Below are 24,181 nucleotides of genomic sequence, written 5' to 3'. Positions count from 1 at the left end.
TGAAATTGAAGTTACAGGTGTATTAATTTTATCTCTTGGTACTATTTATTTATCTTGCCCAGCCTTTGGGGGATTTTTTGGTAGGGGGTGGGGCTGGGTTGGTTAGTTTTTTTATTTACTTTGAGCTTAAATTTCTGCAAAGCTTGAATTGCTCAGTGTTATTACCAGTCAAAGTCTCAACCGAGAGCAACTTCACCTCCTGCATAATCTTCAGAAGATAAAGTTGATTCTGGGATCCAGCCTGACATTCCTGATCCTTTCCCTCTGAGGAGTGTACTGCTCCTCAAAGGTGGTTTAAAGAGGACTATCCACTCTTTTGTAAGATTGGGACCTGCTACAAAGAATACAGCTAGTTCAACGCCAAACATCAGCCACTGTACCAAGGTGTACCATCAATAAAGTCATACCGTTTTCTTAGACTTTGAAGAGAAAATACTTTACTATTCCTAACAATATTGAAGTATTACTTCAAGAAAAAGCATGGCTGTGGAATGCTAGCAGTGTCATAGTTGATGATAATAGCAGTAGCTGAAGCCAGGTAGCACTACAAAGCCACTTTGCTGACTAGCTGATGCTACTGAAGCTTCAGCCACCACACCTGGAGTGCTGTCTGGTCCCTCAGCAGCTTGTACACAGCAGGTGGGAGCTGGTCCACCAGCACCTCGCTGGGTCCTCACTCAGCTAGCCTGAAAGAATTATCCCACTCAAAACACAGGTGGCTCTCAGCAGATCCCTTAGGCTTTGCAATTAATAAATTAGTTCTTCTAGGACATAAAGAGCCTCAGTGGAAACTAGAAGTGGAAATACATCATTATCCTGGAGAAGAGAAGGCTGAGGGGGAGCTGGCCCATGCCCACAGATACCTTAAGGGCGAGTGCCAAGGGGACGGGGCCAGGCTCTTCAGGGGTGCCCAGCGGCAGGCGAGGGGCACCGGGCACAAACTGCAACACAGGCAGTTCCAGCTGAACGTGAGGAAAAATGTCTTTCCCTTGAGGGTGACAGAGCCCTGGGGCAGGCTGCCCAGCGAGGCTGTGGGGTCTCCTGCTCTGGGGACATTCAAACCCGCCTGGACATGACCCTGTGCAGCCTGCTCTGGGTGAGCCAGCTTTAGCAGGGGGGTGGGCTAGATGGTCTCTAGAGGCCCCTCTCAACCCTGACCATTCTGTGATCACAGAGCCTACATGAAACTTCAGCGTCTTACCTAACACCTAAGGAATTCTGAATTTTAATAATGGCTTCCTAGCAAACCAGACAAGGACTCAAGAGGAGAGATTCTGCACGTGCAATTTTGTCTCATATGAACCAAACTTAAAATAACCTTGTTTTTAACTTTTTAAAGCTTCTGGGGATTACACACACACTCCCCACCACCAAGGCAATACTTCTGATCCTGAAAACTGGAAAGGTCTGATCTGACATTCAACATAAGTGTGACAATAACTTCTAATTCAAATGAAATTGAAATCTATGTAATTATCTGTAGCAGAATCAGCACCAACTGAAGAATTGCAATGAAAATGTGAAACCATAGCATCTGCTGAATACTTAAGTCTTAAGATTTTATAGTAATAAGCCAATTAACATTTTAATACAATTGTTTTTGTAAAAGAACCTTTCAAATGCCTTGTCTAACATATTTAATCTTTACATAAGATAATTGCTGCTATATAACAATTGTTAGCATATGTTTTACAATATGTTGGCAAATACCAGTTCTCTAGAGGAACCCTGTGGTCGCTTAGAATTTCAGTGCGGTCACCAGCAGAGATTCTACCGCGCCTTTTCCAAAGTGGCTACAAAACTCAAATGCATTTGAGATCCAGTAGCTTTAAACATGAAAGCAAGAAAAATCTGAAGTAATTAAGTTTGATTTGAATAATTCATACAGTCACCAAATGGTTCAAGTTGAAAGAGTCTCTAGAGGTCACCTCATTCAACTCCCTGCTCAAACAGAGTCACCTAGAGCAGGTTGTCCAGGACCATGTCCAAATGGCATCTCCAAGTATGGAAATTCTGCAGCATCTCTAGGCAGCCTGTTCCAGTGCTTCTGTCCCTGGACACCACTGACTAGAGGCTGGCTCCATTTTCATGACAGCCTGCTTTCTGATATTTAAATACAGCAAGGAGATTCCCTCGGACTTTTCTTTAAGCTAAACATTCCCAGTAATCTCAGCCTTTCCTCATAGGAGAGATGCTCCAGTCTATTAACCATCTTAGCAGACCTTCCCCCAACACTCTCCACCTCTCTCTCTCGTACTGGAAAGCCCAGAACCAGACACAGTACTCCAGATGTAGCCTTACCAGTGCTGAGTGGAGGGGAGAGATCACCTCCCTCGACCTGCTGGCAGCACTCCCCCTAATCCAGCAGAGGATACTGTTAGCCTTCCTTGCCAGAAGGCAGATTGCTGACCCACAGAAAACTTGCTGCTCACAAGGACCTCCAGGTCCCTTTCTGCAAAGCTGCCTTCCAGCTGGTCATCTCCCAGCATACACTGATACACAGCATGAATCCTCTCCATGTGCAGGATTTTGCATTGCTGTTTGTTGAACTGCATGACATTCCTGTCAGCCCACTGCTCCTGTGGGGGTCCCTCCAGACAGCATACCAGCCACTGCTCCCAGTTTTGTGTCATCAAACTTGCTGAGGGTACACTCTGCCCGATCATCTAGATCATTAATCACAGATTCATAGAATTGTTTTGGTTAGAAGGAGTTACAATTTTAATTAAGATGGACAACAAATATTGCAATACACCCCTATCAATTAGTTGCTAACAGCTCACCTCTCACAGTGTCTGTTATGGGTCACAGGTTCTCCCACTTGTCTCAGTTACGTTGGGCACCAGTTGTAGTCAGAGTCCAACTCAGTCAGCCTCACAGAGCACCCATTGCTGCAGCACAAACTAGTAGGCCACAACAAGGCTTTTACCATCAGTCAGACTCTACTGTCCATGGTGTGTCTCTCCTTCCTTCAGAGGTCAGACCACACTACTGCTCCTCCTCCATCCAACCCCCTCTCCCACCACCCTCAGAGCTATTTAACCACTTAGCAGAATGAGCTACAGCTGCACATCGTCCATGTCAATCAACCCACTGCCTCGGGCAAGGCCACAGCTGCATGTTATCAATGCTAATCAACCCGCTGCCTGTGTTCCTCTACAGGAAGGGACCTCAAAGATCACCTAGTTCTACCCCCTGCCATGGGTGGGGACACCTCCCACTAGACCATTTGCTCCAAGCCCTGTCTGGCCTGGCCTTGAACACTTCCAGGGATGGGGCATGTTAATGAAGATGTTGAACAGGATTGGACTCAGTATTGACCCTTGGGGTGCACCACTAGCTACCACCTTCAAGAAGACTTTCCACTGGTCACCACACTCTGGGGCTGGCCATTCATCCAGTTTTCAGTCCACCCTTCTGTCTGCTCATCCAGCCCATACTTCATCAGCTTCTCTGTGAAGTTCTTGTGGGAGACAGTGTCAAAAGTCTCGCTGAAGTCAAGGAACAGTATCTACTGTTCTCAGAGATGGGACTCCTCTAAGCAGATCCTTGAGGAGATCAAAGTCTGCTCTCCTGACCTCCAGGGCTGTGAACTTGGTGTTATTTAAAAAAAAAAAAAAAAAAAAAAAATCAGTTCACTTATTTACCATTGCTAGTTATTAGGAAATTGTAACCATCAAAGGTACCACCATTTTCACCAGTGAGACTGTATGCTCTGAAGATGGGTACAATTGAAATTCTAGGTTAACATGTTTGTTTCATGAAAACCTGTTATACCTTTTCCTTGCTATAGACTTGGTATATGCCTCTCCTTTTGCTGCTTCTCTTCCCCAATTGCCAAAATCTGTTTGTGGACATGCCAGACATCCTTTTCTGGGCAGTTCATCACCTGCCTACTGAGCCCAGTGAGGACACAATGAAGAAAATGATCCTCCAGGCTCTTAGCAGCACCCAATTCGATAGACATAGTGGAACTAACACACACCAAGAGGTTAGCGCTCCCCTGAACGCAGCAGAGATGAGTTACGATTAACATCCCAGGCTGTGCGTGAGCCTTTCCTAACATGCACTTATCCAAAAGGCGGCGGCTGGAGTTCAATTTCCTCCTTATTCTGTGGGATGTCATATGTTTACCCTTAATAAACCGTCACACTGCCCACGTCTCCCCACGGGACTAGCAGCTCTTTGAAGATGTAGTGAGAGATGAAACTTGCAGTGAAACTGTGCTAAGTGACAGACAAACAGGAACAGAGGGGAAAAGGTGAATGTGTAGAAGAAACTTCTATTTATTTTTTTTTTTAATTGAAACAGGAGTAAGAAAATACTCCCTGCATGTTAAAAGTTTTTTAAGTATTCAGCTAGATTTTCAATGAAGAGAATCCCTATGCATGCTTTTGTCATTTTTGTCTATTTTCCCTTTTTGTGAATATTAGCAGGGAAAATTTAGAAGTTATTTCCTCAAATGCTTTTCTCAAGTGTTGAATTTATGTGTAAGCTTAGAGAAAAAGGGCTAAAACCCAAGAACACCTGTCATTTTTGCAATGAAATGCCTTGCAGTCTCTGGATATAGTGCCAACCGTTTCCTTCATTAGCTTTCCCATATCTACCTATTGCTTTAGCCCATGACACTTCACGTGCTCAGCGTTTTATTATCAACTTTTTGTAGGAAAAAAATTTCAGTGCAGCTACCTCTCTGTGCACACGGCTGGCCTTTCACATGCTGTGAATCTGCACGTAACAGACCTTGCACCAAACCAATGAAAGATGTATTCACGCACTGGTTTCTGCTTCCCAAGTGCACTCAGAGGTTACAGTACTAGGCGTGCAGCGGTTCTGCAGATTTTACATATTTCCTTTGTTTGACTCAAATCAGCAGTGCCTTATGACATTTCTGCAGAGAATAGCATCTGGTTCTGTTTGTATTACTGACAACGCATTATTTCCTTTTACTACCAAATGTGTTGTTTGCTTGCTTTAAAAACAAGACAAAACACAGCCCTGGGCTGTTTCTTCCTAACTTGAAATAATGTCTCCAGCCACTCTTCCTTATGGATTTGTCTCCTCATTAAAGCTGTTAGTTACAGAGACTAAAATGACCAGATTAATATTTAAAACTATATCCTCAGTTGTACAAATTCTACTAGCTAAAGCGATGTAAGCCAATCTACTCTTCCCTTTCTGAATTACGGAGTACGCTGCAGCTAATTCACATTAGAAGAGCCATGAAATGTGAGCAGCAAGGACCCTAAAAGCCCCCTTCTCCCCATAGTGTAGATCTAGCTTTTGAGCAGAAGAGGCAGAGCTTGCAATATCAAAGCCGCGATGGTTATTAATACCTGTGAAAGCAGTACTACCTGGGCTGAGTACCTGCCAACATAAAGATCCAGACAGGGCATGCAGGGCTTATTTACAGTGGGAATGATTGGGGATTGTGTTTCATTGTAATACAGTACCTAGTCCGTAATAATTTTCAGGACAGAAACGTATACTGCAAGCAACCATGTGACTGCAAACTGTGCCACACAAAGAAAAAATTCCCACAGACCTCTAAGGTAGGGGAGAAATACAGTTCTATTTATGCATTCATACAAATTCTTAATTTTAGTCAGTTCAAGACAGTTCTACTCCACAAGCTGCTTAATAAAAATGTTTTCCCCAGCTGCAGTCACAAATCAAATCAAATCCAAGAGTAAGCAGACATCTTTTGCATTAGTGTCTCTGCTTAGAGAGTCTCTAAGTGGAGGAAATGACAACACTGAATCACCAGCCATAATTGCACTGGCCAGAATCAAACCTTTTCATCATACAAGAAGGATGAAAGCAAAAGGCATGCAGTCAGTCAGAGATCAGAGAAATGCTGTTTAATGTTTATCCTTTAAATGCAAAGAGAGTATGAGTTTATATCTGTTGTCTCAGAAAGTTGTAAATTTTCTTCGTTCTTTCATCTCTTTTTCTTTCTTTCCATACTCTAAATATGGCACATTTGTCACTTTGCAGTTAACTACAGTTATAATTTGAAAATTAACTCTGAAAGTTCAATGAATCATCAACCATTAGTCAACACAAATATATTATTATATTTGTATTCCTTGGTGCTTTCTGTAGTTTTCATCTTCTCTGCTTCTAAAAAAACGTTTTCTTTATTTCAGTTCCTTCTGTGCTCCTATCATTCGTCCTTCCTCTAATTTCTTCACTGTCATTACGGCAAGGCAAATAGAGAAAGAAATTAAGTCCATTAGAAAGAAAAGCAGACAGCTCCTTCTTTGCCATAACTCATAAACAATCATTTCTCTTTCATTAATTTTTTTTACGTTTTTTTTTCCAGTACTCAAAGCTAAAGATAATTCCCTGCACCACTGAAAGTTATGGTCAGTCCCCTTCCTTCACGGATGCTTCTACTAAGTATAGATTTATCTTCTATTTCTACTTACTTCTACTAAGTATAGATATAGACTGCAAACAGGGAAAAAAGTAAAACCAAAAACAAACAAAAAAACCCCAACAAAATAAACCACATAAAAAAGTAAAGCTCATTCTATTTTTATGTCTTTCATATTTATTACTGGCTTGATATTTTATTTCTCTGAAATTATATCTTCTTGTTTACACAGACCAGAAGATCATGTTAAATCAATAATTCTTTTAGTCAAAAGTTTAGATGCTACAGTGATGTCCTTGGAGGACAAGTGTAAGAAGCAAAGAGGACTCAGTTAAACTGGTTTTTGGGAGGACAGGGCCTGGATTATTCTATCAAACAGTACTAACAGGTGTGTGTGTTGGGGGGAACAAGGTCAGAGAGACGCTACTGTTTCATTAAATACCTTGGAAATCTACTCCCAGCTTTTTAGCTGATCTGTACTTATTTGTGCATCCAAAAGTAGCTGAAAATGATCAGTTGTCTGTATTTTAAATGTGAGGCCTTCAACACACATAGAAGACTTCAGGTAAGCCAAGCTCACCATCTCTGGCCTGGCTCTGAATCTGCAGCAGTTCTGAGGTCACCCTGGGACAGGGGGTTTGTGTTGCACTAAAGGTAGCTCCTACTACATGTAGGAACAGCAGCAGAACTGTTTCTGTTCAGTCCTGACCGAGATTAGGCCTTGTAAATTCTTCCTGATTGGTTTCATGGAATCCATCACCTTCAACAGGTATAAATTATATCTTTACTGTGTAAATCTTTCAGAAAAGTAATTTCTTCCTGTAAAATTTATGTAATCTCAATCTGGACAGAGCATTACTGAAGACTTTCTTTTCACAGAAAAAGTGAGAAGTCCTTCTCCTCTAAAACCTGGATGATTCCTCACTCCGAGAAAATAGTTAAGGCAAATTGTATGCCTGATTTAGAGTAACTGTAAAATATTCACCTGTGGTATTACTTGGTTTTAATTAAAAGTTCTATAATATTTTCTGATGATGACTACAGTGGCTGTATTAACTGTGTCGTAATGGATTTTTGAAAACAAAAGCAGAGTAGTATACTGTGGTACGGAGTGCTGCACTATAATAGTACTTAATAAAGGCATGATGGAGTGATTGGTTTTTCAAAACCATTTCTAGTACACTCCTGAATAAATTAAAAGTTTCAATGATTAGTTGTCTAAATTCATGCAGAGAAGTATAGTTTCCACATTTCCTGTTAGCTGCATTGTGTCACCCACTAGAATTAACACAATAGATTACTTCTTATTAAAGTGAAGGATCAGAATGATTTCATTAGGAGCAAACCCAGGGTTCATTTGTTTTCTGTTCTTATTTTGATTCATAGTCAAAAAAAAAAAAAAAAAAAAAAAAAAAAAAAAAAAAAAAACCAGTCCCCAGGAAGATAATGGTACTGAAGCGCTATAAGGAGGCTAATAGCTCTGCTTAGCAGGGGAACCCAAAGCACAGTGACAGCAGCTCCTGGCATGGATTAGCTTGGCTGCTGCCAGTAACAGCACAAAGGTTACTGCCTCTGTTTTACGGACTGCCCCTGAGAAAAGTGTGCGATACTTAAAGCAGGTAATACACTTTGCTTCTGCATAAACAAAATGCCCTCCCTTTTATAGGGGTGCTAACATGATATTACCCTTTTACAAGACAAAACCTTGTACACAAACCTAGTACTTCCAGCAGGAGATAGTTGGATAAGGCTTCACATGGAGACAGAAGAGCTGAAGAAGGAATTTAAGATTTGGCTCCACATAGACCGTGATGTACATTAAATGTAATAATGTTGAGGTGCATACCTGTGAGCAATGGACAAAGTAGTTTGTTTAGTAGCTTCTTTTTCCCCTTGGACCTTTTTCTACTTCGTTTCAGTTTACCATATATAATAAACTTGTTTCCAGGCCAAGCTTATGTATACTAACTTATTTTCTTGCCCTTCGAAGAGCTCTGTTTTCAGAATGCGTTCTATTATAAAGCTCCTGCTTAACTTTGTCTCAAAAGAAATTTGTGTGAGGACAATAACGTTAATGTTAGTTTCCCTTAGCTGTATGAACAAATAAATACCAAAGCAACTTCAGAGAAATACATTGACAGGTGCAAAGAAGTGGGAGGAAAGAAGTTCCGAAGACACTGCTGGCTAGTTCCAGCGATCGCTTTCTGAGCCCACGGCCGAACTAACGCTGCTCGAGAGAAGCATTCGCCTCGAAGCTCCTTCAAGCCTGTGCTCAGAAACGCGCAGCATCCATAAATACTTCCAGTTCATCCCAGAGCTGCATGCTGGGCTGGCAGCAATAAAGGAAATAAGTGCGCAGATGAAACCAACTTCTTGTGAAAAAACCAGCAGGCTTCTCAGCCATGAAGCAAAACAATAAACACACGGAGTAGAAAATGAAAACAAACAGATAAAGCCTTGGAGAGTCACCTAAACTTCCACTGAAAGGCCTACTGTCTCCTTGAATCCCTCTTTCACTTAAAGACCTTTTTCATCACTTACAAATATTTTTATATATATCTTACACCCATGCCAACATCTTTTTTAAGTAGACTCTTGAAAACTGCAGTGTGATGAATTCTACAAACACCACAGCTTTGTCTAGAACAGCATCAAAACACTTCCACAGTTTCTGGAGCTGTTCTTTACATTTTTCAAGGGTGTAATGCATTTGTCAGTGTACCTTGGTCCCCCCACAAGTACAATTCATGTTGTTTCACACAGATTCTCCTGAGTAGCCTTATTTCTCTTCTTTTCTTCATAAAACAGAAAAATAAAATTAGTCTCATCATCAGTCTGATTAACAATGAGGAAAGTTTCCAGATACAGTAAAGACACATGGATGCTACCTATTCCTTCTTACCATTATCCTAAAGTTTGCTTATTTATTTTACTGGAAAGACTCCTACATCACCTTGAGAAATAGATTTATATGTGTCTGTAGCACAAGGATCTGTGAAAAATTTTCTACCCAGCAGTTACATCACATACTTCAAGAAATTATGTAAGAACAGTAAGGACGTTAAATGAAACCTGTCGACCAGATTTTCAGTATCATCTTCAGCCAAACAGAACTGAACTCACATAGTTCAGAATATGAACCACATACAGTGTTTTAGCATTCATCAACTTTCATCCCTGAAGAGCTTATGAGGAACAGCTAAGAGGAGCTTGTTATTGATGTTAAGAGATTATCACCAAAGACAATACTTCTACAAGAAATATGAAAAATGCTTGCCAAGACCAAGTCTTAAAGTGATTCATATTCCCTCTAAGACTGCTTCAAAAACAAAGGGAAAAAATCCTTCCCTTCAAAAATTCCAAAATAACCTTAATCATGAGAATAGCTGAAACTCATGCTTTTCTTTGAAGTAATTTAATCCTGTAGAAAAGGGATCTGGAATTTCTATCACCTTTTGTTTCAGTATCTTCTATAAAGCCTATGCAAACTGCAGATGCCAGTATTTGCCAGCTACCAAAGTATGCCCTCTATAGCGCAGATGCAGCTTATGCCAACCCGCTACTGAGGCTCCTTGAGATGCTTTTTGCACAATCATTATCTTCAAGAAGCATTAAGAATGAAACTTTTCAAACCCCATACCTATGGGAGCACCAGTTAGGTTTTTTCCTCTCCCCTTTTAGCATTTCTAAACTGTAAGTATATGATGACACAAACACATTTATTCCTCTGTCACAAATAGCATAATGGAAAATTAAAAGACAGATATTTTGTTCTGGCTGCCAGGCTCTCTCCTGTTGCTTCTTCAGAGCCAAGTTAATAATTAGGAAAAAAAATGAATGTCAGTGGAAGCTCAAATAGGCTGGATCCATCTCAAAGAACTCCAACCAAGGAGATACAGCCATTATTTCTTTTCAAGTAGCTTCTTCATATTTGAGATGGGTTCTTAAGCTACTGTCACAAGATATGCAAAAAAACCCAAATAACAAAACCAAACCATGACAATCTTGTATCTCCAAACTTTCCCAAACCAGAGCTTACTATAAAAATTAGCTACTAGATAATAATGAAAGTTACTCAAACTGGTAGAAGTTTTCTCTTGTGACTTTCCAGCATATGGTTTAGAGGTGCTCAAAAAGACACACATAGTCTTTCTTCCATCTAAACATAAAAGAGGTTGGACGTGTCTCAAATAAACAAACAAACAAACAAACAAACAAACAAACAAACAAACAAACAAACAAAAAACAAACAGAGACTGAAACAAGGGAAAAAAGCAAATAAAAATTTAAGTGATTCAGGGTTTAGGCCCTGCACTTACCGCACTTCTGAAACTACAAAGTGATTGATCTGACATAATTCAGAGTGTTTCCTTTTAATAAGGCCTGTTGCACTATGGCATCTTTTTCCACAAGTGATTAGATCAGAAGTTGTATAAAAACCCCATAATCTTCCTCACAAGAATTGTTGGCTTTGTTAGGAAGGCACCTTGGCTTTAACCTTAATTCTTAGTGCAGACAGATTTCACTTTTTAACTGAAAACATCTGCAAGCATTTTGAACAAAATCCAGTATAAACACAGAATTAGAGTTGTTAAGTCCAGTCAAATTTGAATTTGAACACTTTTGGAAGACATCTGGGTGAGTCAAGCCACATTTTACAAAAATTAAAATGCCCATCAATTTGCAAACATATTAAATATTTTCTGTGTTGCAAGGACAAGGATCTCCTGCTCTTTCACCTGTCACATATAAGAACTGGAAGCATACCAAATAATTTCTAAGAAAGTCAGCCTGATTTTAGCTAAGACACCTGGATCACATATATTTAAGGCTTGGTTTATGGAAAATAAATCGCTAACGAGAAAAAAATAAAAATCCCGGTACTAGACCAGTCACACTAATAGTCATTCACCAAGAAAAGAAAGCTGTATTCAGTCTTAGAATAATATTCTCTCCACTTTTCACATAAATTAAAACAAGCTAAGGTTTCAATTCTTGCAAGTAAGGCAATTTCAGTACATTTGCTACTCTGAAATGTATCAACCATTCAAACCACAAATGTAGATCTTAGTAGCAATTTGAAGCTCATTAAGATATCAGATATGTACCATATCACCATAGTGGTGTCTTTTCACAGCATCTACTAATTTTCATGAAAGTTTGTTTTACAAGATACAGAACTGTAGATGAAGCAGTTCTCTACTCCAGAAAATTTCCTCTTCTGGTTTTCATAGAGTCATAGACTGGGTTGGTCTGGAAGGGACCTTAAAGATCACCCAGTTCCACCCCCTGCACTGGGCAGGGCCACCTCCCCCCAGCCCAGGCTGCTCCCAGCCCCGTCCAGCCTGGCCTTGGGCACTGCCAGGGATGGGGCACCCACAGCTGCTCTGGGCAGCCTGGGCCAGCGCCTCACTGCCCTTACAGTAAAGAATTTCTTACTAATATCTATTTTGTATTGTTAGAGAGACATAACAGTTAAACTAGGGACTAATTATCAAAATGTTAATCTACTTGAGGTTCCTCCATCTAGTGCCTAATTGCTGCTCAATTACATCTATGCAACCCTGACTACAGCACTAAAAAGTGTGGAGCACTATTGGGCATGGCCAGACCACAAATCATTAACCAAAGGATAGTCTACGGAACGATTCCCTCTCAGGTAAAGGTATTGAATGGATAGAAAACAACTGATCTTGGTATATAATCGTGCAGTATGCAGAGATTCTCTGACTGGCTTTAGTATAAAAGAAGAATCTTTTTGTTTAGAAAAAGAGAGGTATGTAATTTGGCACTACACTCGAATTTACAATTCTTGTGCTCCCTTCCTAAGTCTGATTTTTTATTTTTTCATTACAGCAGTATAATTCAGGATTCCAAAGACATGAATAATGCAGAATTACTCTTAAAGACTAGCACCAACTAGAAGTCACGGTAGCTCTACCTTACTCGTGCGAAGGCTGAATTCTAGGAAGTGTCAGGAATCTGTTCTTTGGCATCAAACCCAAGACCCTTAGTACGTCATAGCACCGGACAAACAAACACGTCACGGCTACTCCCACAGCCCATAGGTGTTTTACAGTATCAACACAATGCACAAGTTTGAGTTGGGGGAAGAAGAATCAGCAAGAGCTTTCAACCACGACACTGGCTAGATTAGGACTTCAGCTGGTAGCCAAGCATTTCCTAGTCAATTCCTGTCATTATCCAGGAACTAAGATTCATGCCTCTATTACTTTAGAAACAAAGAGCAGTAATGATGAAATACTACCAATGTTTTCTCCCAAGATCTTCACTGACTCACCTATGCTGACCCAAGTCAAAAAGACGTTAAAATGCTATGACATTCAGAGTTCTAATACTTGTGGGAAAGATTCAGTGCTAGAGATGAGGCGGGATACTGATATCTGAGTCAGCATTGCTATCAAAACTCCAGGGCCTGATGTTAGTGCCTCACCTGCAGTTATGTTTCCATCTCATTTGAGCAGTTAATCTATTTAGATTTAATTATTAGTCATTTGGACTGTAAGGAAACAAATTAAAACCTACTGATCGTAAGATTATACTAATATATAATACTTTCAACAGAAATTACTGCTACACATTGCTAACATCACCATAAATCCCTTAAACGTATTCTATCATTTTTTCACATCAGCCCCTCCAGAATATTAGTAAACTAAAGACTGAACAGATGCAAAATAAAATAAAGGGGAAAAAATAAAAAGCCTTAAGACCCATGATTTCTAAAATGCAACAACCGTAAGTACAATTTTTCTGGCTTCCTAAAAGAAAAGATGAGCACATCTAGAAGAATCAGTACTGACACACTGCTCGGTGTGTCAGAAGGAAGCCTCAGGCAAGGACAACCCAACCGCGTCTTCCAAACGCGAAGCAGCCTCATCCAGTTACACTTACATGATGCCCCCTAGATTTCTCACACAAATACAGGGATCGTCAAGAACTGCTTTGAAGCTTAATTTTCATATAATGACAATATCCAAGACCCCTCTCTTCCTTATGCTATTGACAGAAGCAATATCAAAATAACTCTTAAAACTGCATTGTCACAAACTTTGTAAAACATAGAGCCTGATGCAAATTTTAAAGGCAGATATTTTTGTTCTCCTAAAGTCTAAATCTGACTTTAAAACCAGGAAACTCATCTTCCTAAGTTTCTACTTCTGCCAGAGCTTAAGCTGGAGCAGTGGTCTGGTAGGATAGACAACTATGTGTGTGCACACATGTGCATGTGTGTGTTGAGGGGCAAGCACGAAGGACAGGATCTTTACCTCAAGCAGCAAAAAAAAAATATTAAAAGCAGTCTCTTAGACGGGTAAAACTTGTCATACCTTCACAGCCTCAGAACTCAATAGGAATGCTTTCATACCCGTCAATAGCTTGTATGACAATGATTTAACAGAGTAAAAATGACCTAGTATCATAGGAGAAAAAAAAAAAAAAACAAACCATACCAAATCCAGAGAAAAAAAATCAGGATAATTACAGGGTAATCTCTAGGCAGGTGGAATGTGAATAATCAAGCTGATATAGCACCCTGGCTGCTGTTAGAGAAAGTGACAGGAAACTACTGGCCAGGACTTCAGTTTTTAGAACTTATGTGCGAGGTATGAACTAGACAAGCACAGTAGCTACTGATTGCAACATGAGTTTATCAGTGACTCAGAGAGGAAAAAAAATAAATGTCATGGACTTGAACCCAGCTTCTACATCCGCAATGAAAGTTCCCTTTGGCTTAAGGAAAACCCAAAGAGAGAGAGAGGGGTCTAGTGAACCAAAAAGGAAACTCAGGAGTATTATCCATAAGTACAGCTCCTCTGCCTTCACCCAGCAGGTAGGATCAGCCAGCAGCACCGACAGGGAGCTCTGCCTCGGCAACCCTTCGCAGACGCCCCAGGGGGCTTGCCCACAGCTGCCAGCTTAGGCTAGAGCCCACCCGCCGCACCACGAGCGGCACCTGATTTCCTAACAACTCACCTTCTCCAGAAGCAGTGTTACCAGTAAAGCCTCTTCCGAAAAGAACAGTAACTGGCATTAAGGTCCACAACAATTCCCTCTTTTTGGTTTCACTCAAGACGATTTGAGAAGAACAGTAAAACACACAGATGTGTAAGACGCTCTGTCCTGACACTCTTTAGAGAGTACACCCAGAGAAGCCTGGTAGCAAACTTGAACTTGGAAGCTTGGAACTGGTAGCAAAGAAAGGAAAAAAAGACGTTTCAAATAAAGAAAAAACTTTGTGATTCTCCTTAGTTTAATAATTTAATAATTCAGTGGCGTGGCTGCTGCTGGTCCAGAAGGTCAGCTGCAATAACTGATTTTCTATGTCTAAGTCCTTGAAGAAGATTCACCTTTCCTTGCAAACTGCTCCTCAGTTTGAATACAAACTGAATACACACCTGAGGTCAGAATAAGAAATGCAGCAAGAAGCAGAACTCCAGAGATTCACCAAATTCCTGACTGGAATCCTGTGCCTGAACTGAGATAAGTAGAACCAGTAATTAGAAAATCCTGAGAGATATCTGAAATCCAAAATGTTTTTGGTATTTACAATTCAAAAGTGTGCCTTGGGATGACAGATGAGGGATAAAACCAAGAATTCTTTAGTTATCTTGTTAGTGAAAGAGCATTTTTTCATGCATTCTTTTCATGATTTTAATATGGGTTTATTGTTTTTAAAGCCCTATTACCTCATTTTAAAAGTTAAACGCCCTAGAACATACCCCTACAGATTACTTCGTTGTATTGCATTTAATATAACTAAAGCTCACACTTCTAGAAAATGTGATTCTCTCAGAACTATTTTCTCATTAATAATGACAAAGAAATTAATTGACAAAACTGACTTGTCAAAAACATATAATCAAATTTAACCAGTGACCACGCTGGATCACAATGTCCTTCCTCAGTACCCAACACTGGAAACGGGGGCTCCATGAAGTTGTGGAATCACCATTCTTGGAGTTATTCAGAACTTAACTCTTCAAGGCCCTGAGCAACCTGATCCAAGTTGATCCTGTGGTGAGTGGGATTGTTCTCTAGTGAGATGATTGCAAAAGGTTTCTTCCAACCCGAGTTATTCCATGGTTCAGATCTGTGAGTGCTCATGGGCAGGCATAAGAAGGCAATAAAAGCCATTGTACACACTTTATAAAGCACAAATGTGAGAAATCCGAACACTAGTTACCTTATAAATACTTTGGTAAAAGGATAGAAAGGTTAGTTTGGTCTCAAACTATGCTAACAACTGGTTTTGCCTCTAAATTTTTCTGAGAATTGACACAGGTACACAAACAGCCTGCAAACAAAAATCAGTAACAAAAAAAAACCAACAAACTACCACCTCACAATCTGTTATTACTCATCATTTATAGTGCAAAGTCACATTTTGCTATCTTCACTGCAAGTGTGACTTTGCCACCAGGAGTTTGTTTCCACCTTTAAGACCTTTTCCCCAGCACGCTATTACATAAAACTACTCTACGAATGATACATAGCTTACACCTCCGCAAAAGCACAGTAAAGCATGTCTTAAAACCACTACGCATTTTCACAGATTTATATGGATCTGTGTGAAAATGGGGGAAAAGTGAAAATACAGTTAGGAAGCAATAGTCAAGAGCATGGAAAATAAGTGAGATAAGTCAGTATAGGCAAATTATTAAACACATTGTACATAATTGTTAGTGACATTTACTAACTTGCAATCACAAATTTATACATGTACTTATTGCTTCTTATTCTACATACTGATCTTAGAAAATAAATTTAAGTAAGAAAAATAGGATAACAGTGAAAAAACAGTGAAAGAATTATTACATCATTAATTACTATGCTTATGGAAATAAAAGCATGATTATATTCTTCTAACATCACATATATACAAAGCCATACATATGAATAAACACTGATTTAATGTTTCATACTAAATAGAACATTTATTAATATATACCTTTACTGGGCATTATTGATCATTCCAACAAAAATCACATTTTTCAACTTCACAGTGTATTTCTCAGCATCAACAAAATGAGCATCACTAAATATTTTTCCTCAGAGAGACCAGAAGAACCTTTCACTGATATCAGTACAACTTCCCCAGATGCTAGGATAAGAAACTGTGAGTACAGTTAAGTAACATCCTTCTGAGAATCATCTTCACTAAGCAAAAACCAAACCAAACAAAATCTCTAGAGTCTTCGCTATACTGCTCCCCCTTAAAGGAAATATTTCTGTAAACACTAGTCACAAAGCTGAAGTATTCCAGCAGCTATTCTCTGTCCTCGTTCTAGATGGCTTCTTAACATGTATCAAACCAGAGACAGCATTCCTTTAGTTGGTACCACGTCGTTGCCCTGAGGTTAGTGATTTTGTACCTGTTACTGGTGCTTTAAACATGGTCCCTCCTTGAATCCATCTGCAAGGAGTGGATTTACGCTCTCAAGCACTGACAGTGCAGAAAGTTATTGTGCAAAGTGTACCTAATTCATTGCCCAGTGCAAGTTTTTGACTAAAAGAGTCAAGGCATCACCGTCATCTGATAGAGCTCTGCCCCATGGCATCATCCTACTATCTCTTTACTTCTTCCACACACACTACGATGTTATACCTCCCCCTCCATTATTTTTTATAGCAGAACTCCATTACACTTTTATATTAAACTGAGAAAGCACATTCAAGTGGGTACTAAGAGAGTGGCTTCTCAACGTCTACAAGTAAAAAGTTCCAGAATTTTATTTCCCTTTGACTACTAAGCTCCAGCATCCCGTGAAGCAAGTCTGTGAGGCTTTATGGGCAATATCCTACGGGAAATACAATCAGCCACTGTTCCTTCCTAATGAAAACATCTTGGAATAGCATGCAACACAAATAAGGGATCTCTCCTATCAGGTCCATATAATTAATCACATGTTTGTTTCTGACTACATCATCCAGAAATAACAAGAGAGTGTGTGTATAGTACACATACATCCCCACTATACGCTGACCTTCCTGAGGTAAGGACTATCCTGCAACACTCAACCAGCTTTTCAGAAACTTCATGAAGAAAAGCAGGGAGGGGGAGGAAGAAACTGCATGGTCCTTTTCACCCCTAAACCTCAACTTTATTTGAGAAATTAGTTCAGTTTCTCTTACTGAATTCAGGCAACAAAACTGAATTCAAGTTTCACCTTCTCCAAGTTGCTTCAGGAACTACAATAACTTCCTTCCCTCCTGTCACTGGCACCCTGCCGACGAGAGCCAACTGGATGTTCCTCTCTCCCCTACCTTCCTCCGGTACAGAGAGGGCAACAGTGATTCAGTTTCCCTTATCTTGAAGATAAAAATCTTGCTTTTTCCTTAGCAAAACACAGTTACCAAACCTCTTAAACTTCCCTAAACAACTAAAAACTGTTTCCTTTTCTCCTTTCTTAAGCTTACACATTCCCTCAGCTTACTTTTCTAGTGCATGAGGTATTTCCTAGTGTTGATAAGAAACAGATGTGAATGAATTAAAAAAAAAAACAACACACATAAGCAAGAGATGGTGGCCTATGAGCACTTTCATCTGGTCCTGTTGGTGGCTTAATGACCAGAAGGAGCTCTGTGGCTCACACGCTGAAAAAAAAAAGGACTTAGGTATCTGTGCTTGTTGTGGAACAATCCTCCCCTTTCAGCTTCAACTAAAAAAAGATCTACCTCCTTCAGATACATCTAAGTAGAATACAGCAGAAGCCTTTCACTGGCTAGCTTGTACTCATCCACAGAGACAAGAAGTGAGCCAGCAACAATCAGCAAGTATTGTTAAAATTAACAGAGAATTACCTACATCAAGAGTTACAGCACAGAGGGAAGAATATAAATAATATTTATATTGCCAATTATACTGATGTAAAGCCAACATTCAGCTGACATGTATCAGAAATAAAGAAATACAGTGGGAAACAGCATTCTGAAGTCAAGCACAGCAGTTCTGGAAATATATTTCCAGCAGAACCAATTTAGAAGCTCCAAAGCAGAGATGCAAATTACTTCCTGCCAGTATGCTGGAAGAGTTCTTACCAGAAACATTATTAAGAATAATCTATTCATATGAGTGAACAATAACAAGCACAAACAAAGAAAAAGAATGGAAAAACACACACACACATACACAGTAGTTTGCATTCTTTACAAAAACTACAGAAAGAAAGAAATTGAATAGCCACAGATTTAAAAAATAAAATTTGATGTAATTTTAGTTTTCTCCTTTCAGAAACCTCCACCATGTTTTCATATTTTGGAAGTATCTTCTGACTCAGTCTGAAAAAAATTGATCTTATCTCTATTGCAGAAAACAGAACTCATCAATTGCGTGTGCATCTATGCACACACGTATGGAAAAACAGAAATCTTTTCATTTGGAAATGTTGACTTGGTGTTAGAAAGCTGAATTTTGGTTAATTTCTTTGTCATTAATCACAGGTGTGATCTTTTAGTTTTGGATGATGTTCTTTAACAACAGAAAAGATGAAGGGTCTGGAAGATTATTTGGTTTTGCACCAGACACTCAGTCCCTACACTTCATATCCTCCAGCGTTCAATGTGGCAAAGTTCAGAATGAGTCCAAAGACCCCAAAGAAATTAATGACATTGAAAATCTGTTCAGCCTTCCCAACCTGGCTTATTCTTGTGACTCAGTCGCGCGTCAGGGGACCATCATGATCTGTAAGCCAACAGTGCTCCCTGGCTCACAGCTGCCCCCAAGCTATGCAGAGGGATCTAAACCACTGTTTGCAATATGGTTTTGAGCAAGGTATTTTAACACTTCATCACTAAGACAAAACAATCAATCACATGCACACAAATAAATGTTTTTCAGCTTTTTCTTTCTCTCCATCTGATTTAGACTTACTAATACTTCCTTGCTTTCCTAGGTAGAAGGGACTTACTGAACCCTGTCATGGTTTAACCGCAGCTGACAACTAAGTACCACGCAGCTGCTTGCTCACACCTCCACGGTGGGCTGGGGAAGAGGATCGGAAATACAGTAAAATCCATATATCGAGATAAGAAAAGTGTAATAATTTAAGTTAATAATAATAGTAATGCAATGGGGGGGACAACTAAAACCCAAGAAAGACTATTGATGCACAATACAACTGCTGACCACCCACTGACCGATGCCCATCCCACCCTCAAGCAGAGATCAGCCCCTCCCGGCCAGTTCCCCCAGTTTATATATACTGGGCATGACGCTCTATGGTATGGAATATCCCTGTGGCTAGTTCGGGTCAGCTGTCCTGGCCCTGCTCCCTCCCGGCTCCGGGGGCACTGCTCGCTGCCAGAGCCTGGGAAACTGAAAAGTCTTTGGCTTTGAGTAAGCACTACTTGGCAACAACTAAACCATCAGTGTGTTATCAACATTACTCTCATACTAAATCCAGAACACAGCACTGTGCCAGCTACTAGGAAGAAAATTAACTATCCCAGCCAAAACCAGGACACCCCGCACCAGGAAAAACATCTGTATTAACAAGGTCATTCTTTCACTTAAGTTACTTATTTGACGCCAATGAATTCCAATATTTCTTTTTACACCTAAGAAGCAGTGACCTTTGCTGAGGTCCATTCAGCATATCACCAGATATTTTTATTTAGTGTTTTTGTTTATTTTCACCAAATATTCACCACTTCCAATTGAACAGAATCTACTACAGCTGACGTGTGGACTTCAGCTTACCACAGTCTTTCAAAGAAAATTTATGAAGTGCTCATATTACAAAGTTTTGACTTAAAGATATAAAATGGGATTAATTTCCAAACGGTGCAATAATATTACAGTATCTGCTTTTACCTAAAACCGAGTCCAACCTTTCTCACACAAATGTGACGAAGACACACTGTAATGAAGATCTGCAACACTACCTCTGAATTAGTCTAACATAATTTGAGTATAACTTTATTCCAAAGGTAAAAATTAGTCTTTTCATATTTAAACTTAACAGTATTAATACCATATTTAATAAGGCATTTGCAGTGACACTCCCTTAGGAGTTAAATGGTTAAATATGTGTGAATTATTTTAAATACATACAGTTCCATAATATATTTATTCTATGGTGTGTATATGTATAAAAAAAATTTCAAAGTAAAACATTTCCAGGCTACCTACTTCATTCCTCCCCCTCAGCACCCCCAATATGACCCCTTAAAAGACTAATTCAACAGCCCTCACAGAATGTATCATAACCCCTTTTAAAGTCTCGCACCGTGATCTCTTACGTTCAGTGCCCGAACATTTGGTTTCTTCCCCAAGTTCACACTAGGAGAGTAGCGCAGCACTAGCGCAGCCTGCCCAGGGAGGGGTGGAAGCTCTATCCAGGAGGCGTTCGAGACCGCTAAGGAAAGCCATGACTGACCGGATCCAGGAGTGCCATTAGTCCCACTTGGACAGGAGACCGGACTGGATGACCCCCAGAGTGGATGACCTTCCAACCAACATTTCTGAGCTCCTTTTCACCCCAGCTGCACAGAGCCCAGAAAGCAAGCAGGGTGGCACACTTCCAACTCGGACTTGCAGAAGCTGGTACTGAGAGCCGAGGGCGTAACAGCTCCGTCCAGTCCCCGTCTGTATCCAGTGGGAGGTGGATGGCCCAGGACAGGGAACGGGCAGACTTATCTGCCTCTAGTCGGCTCTGGGCGTCGTGGGTCTCTCTGCTGGATGATAACACACAAACTTTGCCCTTCGGCACAGCACTTCCTCCACTATTCCAAGGACCTTTAAAACATCAACACTCCCTCACTCCCTTTCATCTTTTTTTTTTTTTCCTCTGTTATGGCTGACACATACTCACCCCTCGTGACGCTATACAGCCCTCTGAGGACTAGAAACATCTGTCTTATCTAGATTGTTTAATCTTTACTACTCAGTTTCTCTAACAACCTTTTTTTATCCTGTTCCAGAATAAATCATCCACTGTAAGCATAAAGGAACACTGAACACATAGAGTTAATTTCCCTCTTTATCATGAGAAGTGCCTGTCACAATCTACAAGACAAAAATCAGGCATTTTCACAGTCCTAGCAGACAAGTTCTCAAGCGTTTTATGAAGATTACTATTTTAAGATTTCCAGAGAATTTTTACCACACTACAGACGTTTAAGACCATAACTGTAATTTCTGACAATTTTCTTAGGAACTTCAAGTTAACTTTCTGATGTGAATGTGCTAGACCTATGGCCAAAAAACTGACCACTCAAATGGACAGGTAGGATAATGACCCACACTTAAACAAAAAATTTCCCAGATGTACCTCGCATGTCGAAACTGTAACGGGAATTCTATATTCCCACCCCAGCGCTCTGTTTCTCAGAACCTAGTGCTCCAACATTGTCCAAAAATAAAGACATCTTAATTGTAGCCTGATTAGCAGAGAGAACAGTCTTAATCCTAGCTATTGTTTCTTTTGTGTTCCCCAGTTACTCAAGAGAACACTATACCCACAATTGCACCGTTCCCAGATCACGCAGCAGACGTAATGGCACATACTCCTCGTGCCACCCCGTATTGTAAATCCAGAGGGATCCTTAACAGGCAAAGCCAGCTGTTCCCTCTACATAAGGGCAAGCTAGAACATACATTATACCTGTCTTAGCTGCCCACATAGGCAGTAACTGAAACATTGCCCTGTATTAAAGTCCACGTTTATATAGCAATTTCATTGCTCCGTTGATATCAAAACAACCTCTTAAGGATAAAGGTAACGCTTAGCAGGTGAAGAATCTACAAGGTGGAGCAGTAATGTGGCCAAAGTCAAAGACCAGGATAAATGGGAGAATGTGAAGTCAGCGTCCATATCTTTGGATCCTCCATACAGAACCCCTGGTCTACCCAGCCCATTAAACTCATCGTGCCTGTCTCGTTCTCCCTCAGCCACGAGGCACAGGTGGGCCCAGGGCTCTTCAGCGAGAGTATCCATAACTTCAGCAGAGGCTGCCCAGCTGGGCCTGAAACTCCCACTCCTCCCGCTTCAGCAACGGGAATGCCTAGAATGTTCTTAAGATGACATATTATCTTTCAGCTTTTGGTATACAGATGTTTGATTTGAGAGGGAACACGGGTTTAATTGTCCAGTCCCAGAAGGGCCACCCAGGACTTCTGTTCCATAGGTGCATAGGTTACCAGGAATAGCCACAGTTTGAACCAAGGTGTCCTGAAGCCCAGGTTATGCTTCACGCCTTTACACTTAAAGCACATCCACACAGATATAGAGGATGACCAACATCTTTTCGCTGTAGCTTCAATGGTTTGGTCTCTATTGCTCTGTTCCAAGATAAAATGCTAAAAAACACAGAGTAAAACTGAGTTCTGCCCAATTAATGGAATGAAGTCCCTCTACCCAAGTACTGCTCCATGTATCGTTTCAAACAATGAGGCATGAATATTTTCCCAACAAAGCAAGCGGAAACATTTCCACCCTTTAGGTCCTTAATGTCAAGACTAAATTATATTAGAGCTGATACTGTTCAGGAAGCAAACCTATTGCAAAGGGAATATATCTCCACCACGGTGCAGAGCTGATTTTGTTAACAATGTTTTCCAAAAGCAGGAGGAGGTCGGGGGGCTGGGGACAGGGGTTGGTGAGGGGGTGTGTGGGGGGGGTGTTTGTACATAAGTAGGCCCTGAGGCAGGAACCCTGGCATCCAGTCTCAACACCAAACTAACAGTGAGAGCTTCCTACAGCTTCCCCGTCTACAGGCCGTGCATACTAACCACAGGATGGCCAAGAAAGCACCTGCTCTACAGCAAAGTCAAGAGGGAAGAGACTCTTCATCTAGCTCATTATCAGTTCAAGAGGACACTGGTTCCCAAACCAACTTACTGCCTGGTGCCACAAACAAGATGCAGAGAATGCTTTGCAGCTTCTTAAACCTGTTAAGATATCTTGTAACACCTGGAAACGTTATGTTTACACACATAACGTCCTCCATAATCGCATTCTCTCATCTGGAAATGGTTTCAGTCTAACATCGCTTCTTTAAATAGTTGTTACCTGTGTTACTTTCACTTTCTACCTGATTTTGCATTAATGCATCTGCTCATCCCTTAATCATTTTTCAGAACTGCAACTGTAAGGGTTACAAAGCAAAATGTTTAAATCAATTAAAAAGACAAGTCCTGGGTCTTCGGAACAGCTAGTTTTTTGTTTCTAGTTCTTTGGTGTAATTACATACATCCTGACAGCAATTTTTTTTTACACTGTAGCAAAGAATGATTTTTATTCCAGTGATGCACCTCAAAGATGGTCAAAACCTTCAGGATTTTGAATTCAGAAGAACACCTATATTCAAAGTAGTTGGATCCTGGTTTTTGCAACAGAATGTTGACAGAGCCCTTGCATCATCAATTTATTTCTCAAAAAATCCTAGAATTTTGTCTCCTTGGTTTTTATTAAGACATTATTAGCTTGCTGAAAGCTACATGCACCAATAAATAATACTGACACAATAGCAAGGAGTTAGTGACAAAATTCAGACTGTCCTTACAGGATGACTTTTTAACTATCAGAATTATGTTAGTCATTATCTAAACCACAAGAAACCCTAGCTATTACCATAAAGAAACCCTAGCTATTACCATAAGTACTTACAGCAGCAATTCAGTATAAGAATCATTAATAAGAAGTGTTCTGATGTAATATCACTTAGAACATCGCAAGAGAAGACTTCTGAATTGTAACAAGTTAATTTATACTGCACGCATGTGTGCCTAAAGTATGCAAAATGAGATTTTAATAAGTAGCAGCAAAAGTGCAAGGGATA

Source organism: Falco naumanni, chromosome 4 (genome assembly GCF_017639655.2).
Source record: "Falco naumanni isolate bFalNau1 chromosome 4, bFalNau1.pat, whole genome shotgun sequence".
Taxonomy (NCBI): domain Eukaryota; kingdom Metazoa; phylum Chordata; class Aves; order Falconiformes; family Falconidae; genus Falco; species Falco naumanni.
This window is presented reverse-complemented; position numbering follows the sequence as displayed.